The sequence below is a fragment of the Aquarana catesbeiana genome, linkage group LG02 (genome assembly GCF_042186555.1).
Source record: "Aquarana catesbeiana isolate 2022-GZ linkage group LG02, ASM4218655v1, whole genome shotgun sequence".
NCBI lineage: Eukaryota > Metazoa > Chordata > Amphibia > Anura > Ranidae > Aquarana > Aquarana catesbeiana.
This window is the reverse complement of record NC_133325.1, coordinates 731596670-731609220: the sequence shown is the minus strand read 5'-3', so window position 1 is coordinate 731609220 and position 12551 is coordinate 731596670. Positions and strand designations below refer to the sequence as shown.

Below are 12551 nucleotides of genomic sequence, written 5' to 3'. Positions count from 1 at the left end.
CACCAACTCAAGGTCACAAAGAGACACTTACCTAAACTTTCTGGCAGGGTATCGCACACCCTGTGTACTTTACAAGTGCTGTTCAAGCCGCTGCTCTATATATTCATTCAGACACGGAGTCGTAGCCCAGTCCCGCCCCCTCTCTGTCCCCTCATTGGCTCCCTGACCTTGATTGACAGCAGTGGGAGCCAATGTCGCTTCGCTGTTGTTTCAGCCAATGAGGAGGGGAGTCCCGGACAGCCAAGTCTCTTGTGCAACATCGCTGGATCAAGATGAGGCTCAGGTAAGTATTGGGGGGGCGAGGGGGACTGCTGCAAACAGAAGGCTTTTTATCTTAATGCATAGAATGCATTAAGAAAAAAAACATTCTGCCTTTACAACCACTTTAAGGTTTAGCAATTAGAGTTGCCACCTGCCTGGGAGTCACACGGACAGTCCAGGTTTTAAATCATGTGTCTGGGTTTCAGTCCGCCTGAAACCCGGACACAATATTCAGACAGGAATGTGGAAATGTGATTCAGAACAGGGTCTGACAGAAGGATGAGGGGGCACTGCGCATTATTATTCTCTTTGGAGCACCCAAAGGTGTCCCAGGTCTGTTACAGTCCTATAGTGTATGCTAAAAAAATGCTGTGCACCGCTAAAGTGTTCGGGTTTGACTTGAAGAAAAAGTGGCAACCCTATTAGTAACACTAATGAGAAGCAGCACAGGGCTGCAGTTATTATTATTATACAGGATTTATATAATGCCGACAGTTTACGCAGCGCTTTACAACATTAGGGCAGACAGTACAATTACAATACAATTCAATACGGGGGTATCAGAGGGCCCTGCTCTTTAGAGCTTACAATCTAGTTGTGCCTATCTAACTCATACAGCATATTACAATTGAAAAGATACAAGGTTCTGTTAATGTTGCCACTTTTTCTTCAAACCAAACCCGAAGACTTTAGCGGTGCACAGCAAAATGTGCTTTTTTTTTTTTTTTTTTTTTTAACATACACTATAGGATTGTAGCAGACCTGGGACACCTTTGGGTGCTCCAAAGAGAAAGATAATGCGGCATGCATAGTGCCCCCTCACCCTCCTATCAGGCCCTCTTCTGAGCCACATTCCTGTCTGAATATTGTGTCTGAGTTTGAGGCGGGCTGAAACCCGGACACATGATTTAAAACCCAAACTGTCCAAGTGAATCCCGGACAGGTGGCAACCCTAGGTTCTGTGCTTTCACATGCCCAAATCAGGCACTTAGGGGGAAACTGCAAGCCGAGAGCTACTTATAAGCTGAGCAGTGAATGTAAAGCATCTAAACTGTGCATGCAATGTGCAATAGAGAAAACAGACTCAAAAACCACAATCCTGGGAAACGAATGTTGAAGCGCGTGGGACTTGGAGGAAAATGTAAAAAAAAAAAATCAGCAGTGCCCCCAGGGGATCCGGGAAAGTTGACAACTATAGTGCAAATTTAAAAAAAAAAAGTAAAAAAAAAAAGCATCAACGTTTTGCCTTGTAGGGTTGAACAAATATGGCTCCAGCGAGTTTTCTACTGTAGCTTTAGAGACATAAAACCCAGCCTGTGAACGCATGACAGCTTGACAAACTGCCGGAGTGAGTCAGACTGTAGCAGAGGCCTTTCTGGTTTCCTAGAAAGCAGAGAGCTATGTAAGGGAGACTGGAAACATCTGCAGTGGAGTAGATTACGTGCACAACCAGGCAATCAGCAGATGACTCCATGAAACTGTTTTCTATGTTTTATGCTATAAATTTGCTCACCGCATAAACATAACAGAGCCGGTAACCTGAAACAGATGCTATGGATGTTATGCAATTTTTTTTTTATGATTACACATATATGAAATGACACATTCCTTTAGATTCGGTACCATACTAAAAAAAAATTGGTAGGACACCATAATGGTATGACATGTGAACACGGCTTGAGCTGGTAATGCATGGCAATAGGGTTTACTGTAGGAATCAGTGTTTTTGAATTTTTGAATAAGGAAATTTGCAATTCGTTATGGAATAGGATAGTTTAGCACCCTCTACTGCACATTTGGGTAGTCAGATTCATCCACTCATATCGGCATAGTCAGTAATTCAAATTTATCGTAAATTTTAAAATGACAGCAAATCTTTGTTACTTCTAAAGGCTCGTACACACTATAAGAAAATCAGGCAAACATTTTCATCCAAAGAATTTTCGTACGATTTTCGTATCAACTTTCGACAGCCGATTCTGAATTTTCGGACGAAAATTCCCGAAGGGACAAACGCCAACCTTTTTCTCGTACGGGTACAGAACAAATGGTTTTCGTACAAGAAAAATTAGATAATAAAGACTGCACATTATCACTAACAATAAACAATAAAAAAAAGCCTTTGTCGTACGAGAATTTTCATACGAATTTTCATTCATCGGTCGCAATTTGCTGTGAAACAACAAGGAAAATCGGATAATCGTTCGCCTAATTTTCTTATAGCGTGTATCCCACTTAAAGGTTGTTATACACCATTCGAGAAATGATCAATTTCTTTTCGATCTCTTCTTATCACAATAAGCAATCTATAGTTGACAACCCATTTGATTGATACACCACACACAGAGAAGTAAATTTCACTCAATAGTTAAAGGGTAAATCCACTTTCATGGGGGGGGGGGGAATAGCAAATAAAGAAAAAATAATATACCGTATACGTATAATATAGCGTATACAATTGCACAAAAAAAAAAACAACGAGGAAAATCGGATGATCGTTTGCCCGGTTTTCTTATAGCGTGTACTCCACTGAAAGGTGGTTATACACGATTCAAGAAATGATCAATTTCTTTTCGATCTCTTCTTATCACAATAAGTAAACTATAGTCGACAACCCATTCGATTGATATGCCACACACAGAGATACAAATTTCACTCAATAGTTAAAGGGTAACTCCACTTTCCACAAAAAATAGCAAATAAAGAAAAAATGATATAGCGTATATGATTGCGCCACAAGTGATATTGTAACTGAATGTTATTAAAAATTACATTTCTTTTTTAATCTGCAGCCGCTGTAATTTTCTGAAAATGCAATTCAATATGGCTACCTGGAGGTGTTCTGTACACAAAATGTGTACAGAACACCCCCCAGAAACATAATTTCCTGCTTGTGTGATTGGCTTACTGATTTTCCCAGAAGTCTACACTAAGGTACAAGTCAGATATCAGGCACCCCCTGGAACAAAAATGTCATTTTTGGTGAGATGCTTTTAATAGGAAATCCCAACTAAAGGGATGCAGGCCCAGCAGCTTTCCTCATTAGTGCCCTGCAGGTGCACAGCTGATTGATAATTATGAAACCAATCCCATTAGACTCACTTTCCCACATGGATACAGACAAACACACAGGGATTTCTTAAGGAATAATAAAAGGTAGGAATTTGCACCAAAGTTTGTAAAAAACCTTGTAATGTATACAGATCACCCAGAGGGGAATAATTTTTTTCCTCAACAAAAGTGGAGTTACTCTTTAAGATTATGATTAGAACTTATGATCATAAATAATCAATCTCATCTGTTACCACTATGTAATTTATCTGATCAATCACAATGCGATTGTACTCATGAAAAAATTATCTGGGTGCTTCTAATCGAAACAAAACAATTGTTAATTTCACCCCTTTAGATTGCAAGCCCCATGAGCAAGGCCCTCCTATTCTGCATTGAAACATATTGTAATTGTACTGGCTCCCTTTATACTGTAAAGTGTTGGCGCTATGTAAATCATGTATAATAATAATACAATAATAGTCCTGGATGATCGACTCAGTATGATCATATAAGTCCTATGCCGTGTACACACAAGCGGATTTCCCATCGGAAAAAACTTGGATGGTTTTTCCGACTGAGTCCTATGCCGCGTACACACGATCTGACTTCTCATCGGAAAAAGATATGGCGGCTTTTCCAACAGGATTCCGCTCAAGTTTGGCTTGCATACACACGGTCACGCAAAAGTTCGCTGAACTTAGGACCGTCAAAAGCGCGGTGACGTACAACACTACGACAAGCCGAGAAAATGAAGTTCAATGCTTCCGAGCATGCGTTGAATTGTTTCCGAGCATGCGTAGGAATTTTGCGCGTCGGAATTTGTACAGACGATCGCATTTTCAGATAGGAACTTTTTCCGACCGAAAAATTGAGAAGCTGCTCTCAATCTTTTGCTGGCGGGAATTCCGCCAGCAAAAGTCCGACGGAGCATACACACGATCGCATTTTCTGACCAAAAGCTCTCATCGGTCTTTTCCAATCGTGTGTACGTGGCAAAAATCAATCGGAATTCGATTTTTTGCAGGTTTGAACGGTTTCAGATTGATTAAATAAAAAAACAAAGGGGATTATTTACTAAAGGCAAATCCACTTTGCACTACAAGTGCACTTGGAAGTGCAGTCGCTTTAGATCTGAAGGGAAGATCTGAAATGAGGGGAAGCTCTGCTGGTTTTATCATCCGATCTTGTAGAAGCAAAAATGCTGTTTTTCTTTTTTTTCCTTGCATGTCCCCCTCAGATCTACAAGGACTGCACTTCCAAGTGCACTTGTAGTGCAAAGTGGATTTGCCTTTAGTAAATAAACCCCAAAGTGTCTTTGGCCATCATAAAGGAAGTAAGATCCCAGTGTTTGTAATTAGAACATTCCAGATATCACTTTTCCCCTCTGATAACTGATATTGCTGTGGCTGAGTACAGCAGTCCATTTTATAATTAAGCCCATGGGTGGGGCAAAACACGTTAAAGCGAAGGGGCGCGAAGGCTTTTTTTTTTTTTTATTATTATTATTATTTCCACTGACATGTCTTTTTTTAATTTTTTTAATATTTCCTGATTGAAGTGGATGGCGTGTCTTCATTGTAGCACTGGAAAATGTCACTCCTGGGTAGTCAGTAGTGGAAAACCATTGTTAATCTGCACCTCTTACATACTTCATTAAATACTGCATGAAGTCAGGAGCTCTGCATAGTGTTCTATGCCTGGACACTGCAATTAAGTATTCAAAATGGCTGCATCCACTATGAATTTTTATACATCGAGTGATTTGGGGTAAATCTATTATTTTAAGTGGTGGACTGCTGTGAATTCAATCATACTGCTCTCGGAGACAGCTGGAAAAATAAATCTGTTGCCATAATGGCCAGTAAGGTTTTAGCTTTCTTCTGCTAAACGGCAGTGCCAAATCAAAAAAGTAATCAGATTGTTTGAGACAGGAATCACAAAAAAACTCAGTCTAGTTTGAACGAATCAACCGCTGGCTTCCAAAATTCTATTTCAATACGTATGTGAATGATTCCAAGCACATATTCCTAATTAACTAACAGCATGTGGCGAAAAACAATAAAACTTATCAGCCAGCTGGAAAATTTCTGTTGCCCATCAGAGGTTTATAGTACAAATAAACGGAATGTTTTCTCTTACTCAGAAACCATAAAATGTAACTAAAATCTGCCTGGAAAAAAAATCATAATGTGAAATTGGGAGAAAAAACACAACAATGTTTACAATATACGCTATGTAATATCTGTGAAATAGATTGGTCTTTCCTGTTATATGTTATCTTTGGTGTATCCAGGTACAATGCAATGTGTGCTAAGCTCACCTCTTATACCATGCCAGGCAGGGCTATTTTAATGCATGGGCACCCCTGCGCACTGCCCAGGGGCCCCAGGTGCGTGGGGGGCCCCATGATAATCTTGCATTACATCATACTGGCCAACTGTCCCAGAGTTGCTGGGACAGTGATGCTTTTACTAAGCTGTCTCAGTATGGCCGTGTCCTGGGCAGCGTCCCGGAACCAGTACTGTGCCCTCCTGACCTACCCTGTACTGTGCCTTTCTGCCTCCCTCTGTACTGTGCCCTTTGTGTTGATTAGTCTTTCATTTATGGAATGTGTTTTCATTGTTTAAAATTGATTTTCTTGAAAGTACTAATGTATATATTTTCAATTCTATCAACTATTCATACTATAATTCTTCAGAGTAGGGGTGCAAATTGGGGCAGGCTGGTAGGGGCCCCAGTGTATTACTATGCCCAGGGGCCCATGATGTCATTAAGACTACCCTGATGCCAGGCATAACAGTAGACCATAGTATAAGGGTCCATTCACATTAGATGCAATGGGACTGCATTGGGCACTTATTCTAGCCCATGACAAGACCAAATGCTTTGTCTACTGTGTGCCCGATTCACACCACTGCGTTGCGTGCGCGCATGCACTACTTTTTGTCAAGGCACTGCAGCACAATGCGAGGCATCGCTTCGCACCGGCCAATTGAACTTTATGTAATGTCTGTGTGACATTTCAATAAAGTTAGTTAAGAAAAAAAAAAGGAACAGTGCAGTGATCCCGCCGAACCGCACTGCACACCAACCGCTGCATTATAATCCAGTGGGCAGTGTGATTTGAGCCTAATAGTAGTATAATAAAAATAAAGATGCAGTATGTAAATAACAATAATAGTACAAAAGCCACAAATTACACGACATAAAGATAAGAGGGCATTTTGAACAATTCAGAAAGGCAAACAGCTGTGTGCAAAGTGAATAACCAAAAGCAACCAATCAGTTAATATCTTCGCTGGTCTTGCAATCCAAAGCTAAAAATCTTATGGGGATACTGAAAATGGGAGGTGGGGTACTTTGTATACTGCGTCTTAATATTACATTTTTTTATTTTAAATAAAAAACTTTAGGTAGTTAAAGACTAAAATATTATATGTTAACAGGACAAATCAAATATTAGCTTGACCTTACAAGAATTGCATTAATCAACCAGTAAATGTTTTAATGGAATTATTTTATACATAATAATAGATTGTTCGAATTACAATAATAATAATAGAATAAAAGAAGGTTGAAATTAGTTATTGGTTCAATTCACAAAGCTGATACAGCATAAAAAGGATCCTTTTTTTTTTTTTTTTTTATTTGATATTTTCAGCTGGGATCCAATGAAATTTAAAAATTACAGTCACATGGCTAAATATAAAGATCCTTTTCCTCACGTTAAGGCTCTGTGAATTGAACCTACGACTGGTATAAAGATTAGCTGTGTTGCAAAAAGAGTTAGTCAAAAACAAAAAAAAGCAAAAGTTCTGCAAATTGTTAAAAGTGATAGTGCACATGATACAGTAAATTGTCTTGTTTTAATTGATTTTTACATTTGGTGGTTTAATGATTGCTGTATGTGTTATGGTGTGCTTGGTCTGTTGCAGTTGGTACCTATCGAGCAGTTTAAAAGGCACACCAATAAGATGAGGCTAAAAAAAAAAAAAAAAATTCTTCTGCTGGATCAGATTGCCACCTATGGCATTTCTGCATTAATGTGTAAAATTTGTGACCATTAATTCACACATAGTTGGTCATAAAAAAATACTAATAAAATAATAAAATAAAAATACAATTATTAATAATAATTTTATAATAAATATTAATAAAATATGTTTTTCCATTAATAGAGTACAGGAAAACGGACAGATTTTGAATAATGACAGTACAAAGTAAGGACAGGTTTGATCTCACACTTCGTGATCCAGCCCAGATTTTAGTGCTGAGATATTTTGCTGAAAGTGAAACTGTTCAGCTAACCGCAAGCCGGTTTTAATCATCTGTAAAGCCTCTTATGTCACACTAAGCAGTGGTTTACTTACACAATAAAAGGGTGAATCAAAAGGTTTGCATTCACTTGGATTGTTAGACTCTGTTCACTAAACATAACCTCTGTATGCAACCTTGTAATATTTTCACTTTATGATAGTACGGGTATAAAAAATGTTTCACAACGGATAAAATATAAGCCAAACAGCCACAAAAATATCAGGAAGCCAAGCGACATTTTTGTGCCACCTTGCTTTTATTTCTGATTTGTTTTTGCTTAGACTATTCATACAGTGAAAGGTAGATCAAGGAGAAAAAAAGGGGGAAAAAAACAACTTTTTGCAATTAATGTTCTTCTTACAACATTATGAAAAATAAAAACACATAGACAAAATAAATAAAAAAGTACATTGAAAAAAAAATACACAAATAAAGTTTTCTTTATAGGAGCTAATACACAACTATGCGATCTAAACAAACCGTTTAAATTGCATAGATGTGTATTAGCTCCTATAAAGAAAACTTTATTTGTGTATTTTTTTTTTCAATGTACTTTTTTATTATTACATTTAAGAAAAAAAATGTATTATTTATGAAAGCATCAACCTTTCAAATTCCATACAGAATAGTGTTTTTTTTCGAGTGTTTCCCTTGCATATTTCAACTCATATTGTGAATAATTTATAAGATCTAGATATATATATTTTTTACTCAGCAATCAGAAACCAGCACTGCTTATGGAAATGCTTTGCTTCTGTAAATAATTCTTAAAAAAATGAAAATATATATAAAAATGCACAGTCTATATAGTTATGAACTATGTACAGTTAGGATATGATTATGGGTATAGATCAACATTTAATAATGCATATATGTAAGACCAATAAATATCTCCATTTTCTTAAAAAAGTTCTTTGTCCAATCAAGGGCAAGCCTAAGTTAATGCCACCTTTGCAATGTTTAATCTATAATTTGGATGCCAAAAAAAGTATTTTTTTTCTATAAATTGAATGCCAAACTACTAAGGTTTTTTTCTTCAGATTATTGTAGCTGTGGCTGTTCTTGGCAACTTTTTGCGGACTTTTAAAACCAGGTTAGCTTTTTTTTTTCAGAAAAAGGATGTAATAGGCTACCCAATGATAATGTGATGTGGGTAAGTGTAATGGCAGCCAAAACCAAGTATTAAATATGTATTTTATCTTAAGACGAAGGAACAAAGGAATTAACATACATCAGCAGAATGAGCCTCTGGAACATAAAAAGCTAGGCCAGAATAAATGGCTAAAGTACAAATAGACTTCTTATTGTTAACAGACAGCCTACAGTCATATGCTACAAGATTGTTTTAGAAGGTTATTTTAGTTTCTAGAAAATGGTGCTTCTGGGATCTTACTGGCAAGCAGATGGATCGTACAGGCCCCGACCTCTAACTTTGCCAAGAATTCTCACACAAAGCCCTTTTTATACTGACCGCAAGCTAAATTTTTCAGATAAGGCAGCAGAGAAGGAACTGATAAAGAGTCGGTAACATCAGATCTTATTAAAAAATATGTTCATTTTCCCAGCCTTAGATACTGAGGTTTCTTTGTAAGGACTAATTGTATAATCATATGAATCCTGACTAGGCGATAATGACCATTTAACATAAACACCTAAAAACACACACGTAAAAAAATAAAAGCGCGCGCGGGAAAGCGCGGTCGGTTTATCTGTTAAAATAAGGGAAAACGCAAGCCCTGCCAACAAACTGAACTTACCATGTGATCGTAGACGTCTCCTGGAGTTCACTTGAGCATTTCTCCCTCCTGTTCCATTTCACATTTTGCTTGCAGTCCTCCTTTGCATTGTGCAGCTTTTGCTCGCTTGCAAGAGGCCCCGGCTCCGAGAGCTGGCTAATTTCCCTGTCATTCAATCCCAGTCTTACTTTCGGAATTAAGCAGATGTGCACTTTTTTTGCAGGAGCTCCGTTCTGTAGAACATGATCATTTTTCAAGGCAGGGATAGAAGAAACAAATAATAGAGGGTTTATATTCCTTTTTTTTTTTTTTTCCTGTCCTGGCGAGTCAGGTAAAGATGCAGAAGAGTGAGGAGTAAAGGGTTGGTGTTAGGAAGTTGCAGAAAGCAGAGGGGGGAAAGAGCTGAAAGTGAGTGCAGAATCTCAACTCTTAGAAACTTCCTCTTTCTTGCTAGGCTAAGCTAACCTCCTTCACAAAACTTTGGAATGTAAAGGGAGGACTCTCAGAGAGGCCCCAGCTAGACAAGCCTTTCTTAATCAATTAGCTTGCAGGCATTACTTGTGACCTGAGGTCACACAGCAGAAGTGTGTGTAGGGTGTTCCTTAAAGGAATACAAAATCAGCGTTTTCTCAGTGCATTTGATACAAAACACCCCCCAAGAGATGTTCAGGCAGAGCAGGTATCACATCTCACATTGGTTGGGAGTGAAGCAATATGAACTGCACAGCTAGACAAAAACAATTCCAAGCCTGTTTATTGCAGTCTTCTTAGATGTTAGTCTCCAGAGACCGAGGATCTCCTTACCTGCAGTATCTGTAATAATGTGCTATTAGGATTGCGTACAGCTTCTGCTAAGAAGGCAATCTGTTCCGGGCTTGGTTTTATTAAAAACGTACGTATTGTTCATGAAACTTTTTATACCGGTATGAGGCTAAGTCTCCACAAGCCTAAATGCAGAAGCAGAGAACATTTTGCTCCTACTTGGCCACGCTCCACCTTGTAGGTCTTTGGTATACCAAACATTTGAGGGGATTTAATAAAGCTGGAGCACTTAGAATCTGGTGCAGCTGTGCATGGTAGCCAATCAGCTCATAACTTCAGCTGGTTCAGTTAAGCTTTGACAAAAAATCTGGAAGCTGATTGGTTTGTATACAGAGCTGCACCAGATTTTGCACTCTCCAGTTTTAGTAAATCCCCTCTATGGTCTACAATTTGGGGACTGGAAAAAGCACCACACAGCCTAAAGCCCCATTCCAGGATATAGGGGAAATGTCACCAGCACAGCAGGAGCTCCAGAATGAGTCCAAAGTTACATCATAGTTACATAAGCAACATTTTGGAGTCTCACAGAGCCCCTTCATCAGGCATGTGACCTGCCTAATAGGTCTCCACAAGCCTAAATGCAGAAGCAGAGAACATTTTGCTCCTACTTGGCCAAACTCCACCTTGTAGGTCTTTGGTATACCAAACATTTGAGGGCATTTACTAAAGCTGGAGCACTCAGAATCTGGTGCAGCTAGGCATGATAGCCAATCAGCTTATAACTTCAGCTTGTTCAGTTAAGCTTTGACAATAAAACATGGAAACTGATTGGTTTCTATGCAGAGCTGTGCCAGATTTTCCACTTTTAGTAAATCTCCTCCTGCAATATTGGCAACAGTATAAACACCACAAAGCCTAAAGCCTTGTTAAAGGATAAAGAGAACTGTCAAAAGCAAACCAGGATCTTCAGAACGGGTCCAAATTTTATCATAGTTAAAGAAGCAATGTTTTGGAGTCTCGCAGGGCCCCTTCATCAGGAATGTGACCTGCCTGATAAAGGGATCCTGTGAGATTCCAAAACGTCACTTCTGTACCTATGATCCGATTGCGGAATAAAGCTTTGGACCCATTCTGGAGATCCTGGTGTGCTGGTGACATTTATCGTTTATCCTGAAATGGGGCTTTAAGCTTTGTGGTGCTTTATACTGTTCCAGTATTGAGCATGGAAGAGAAAAAAGGTAACAGCGCTCTCTACAGGGACAACTCAATCCATACACCAGGTCCACTCACAGGTGCCGAGGCTCAATGTGTCCCAACACACTCCAATGCAACAGTAGTAAGAAGAGCCGGCAAAACTGTAATCCTTGAAGTGTCGTTTATTGGTACATCAGAATGACAATAAAACAATAATACTGACGCATTTCGGCAATAGCCTTAGTCGTAGCTAAGCAGCGAAACACGTCAGTTTGTTTTATTGTCACTCTGATGTGCCAATAAACGACACCTCAAGGATTACAGTTTTGCCGGCTCTTCTTACTACTGTTCCAATATTGCAGACAATGGAGGAGATTTACTAAAACTGGAAAGTGCAAAATCTACCTCGCTTCCTCCTCAACCCATGCTCATATGCATTTTTTTCTCTTTACCTTGTGAAGCCAGATATACTCACATAGGTTTCCCTTCCAAGTCCCTCGTAGCTGCCAGGGACCACTGATCCAGCGCTGCAATGCCAGCTTCAAGATGGCAAGTCCTCTGCTACCTCCCACTGATGATGTCATCTTCTTCTTGGTCCTGACAGGGCCAATAGGAAGTATCCACATCATGCAAGAACTGACATGGAAACCCAAGAAGGACCACAAGCAGGAAGTAAACAGAAGAGGAGAAGACTTGGAAAGATTCTCCTGCAGTGGGGTTTTAAAGGATGTAGTTGTGTACACCAAAGTTGGCCAAACACTGCTAAATCAGCCAAAATTTGTGGGTGGGTGGCCCTGTTCGCACAACCAGGCTCTTAAAAAATTTTCAATAGATTGGGTGAAAAACTATCAGCTGAACAGTGACTGCATTCAGTCAGATATAGTCACTGGCATTTATCAGCCGTGGGTCCTGCCAGCTGCTGAATACAACAGCCAGTAGGGGGTATGCCTTCATGGATGGAGGAATCAACTGATCCCATTAGAAAGACTGAAATCTAAAGGTTTATGGCTAGCTTTATGTGCTTTCTTGGTGCCCAGACATAAGACAGGCATCCAGGACATCTGTCCCCTTTGCCTTTGGAGACATGACCTAAGTCTAATTGTACATGTGTGAATAAATAGGTACACTTGTTCAATTGTTTAGTAATACAAATTGCTAATCAGTCAATCACATCACAGAAACTCAATGCATTTAGGCATCTAGACATGGTGAAGATGACTTGCTGAA

At 39.1% G+C, this 12551-nt stretch overlaps 1 long non-coding RNA gene across 4 annotated transcripts in view; it reads right to left on the bottom strand.

Annotated features, from left to right (window-relative positions):
* Nucleotides 1–12551, bottom strand: part of LOC141129193 (uncharacterized) — a 663735-nt gene that overhangs the window by 502372 nt on the left and 148812 nt on the right. For 2 of the 4 annotated variants that reach the window (XR_012241783.1, XR_012241782.1), the window contains exon 1: nucleotides 9390–9847. The exons of the other annotated variants lie outside the window; for them this stretch is intronic. This is a non-coding gene — a long non-coding RNA (uncharacterized lncRNA). Of the gene's footprint in view, nucleotides 1–9389; nucleotides 9848–12551 lie in introns of those variants that run through there. 4 annotated transcript variants of the gene reach the window in all.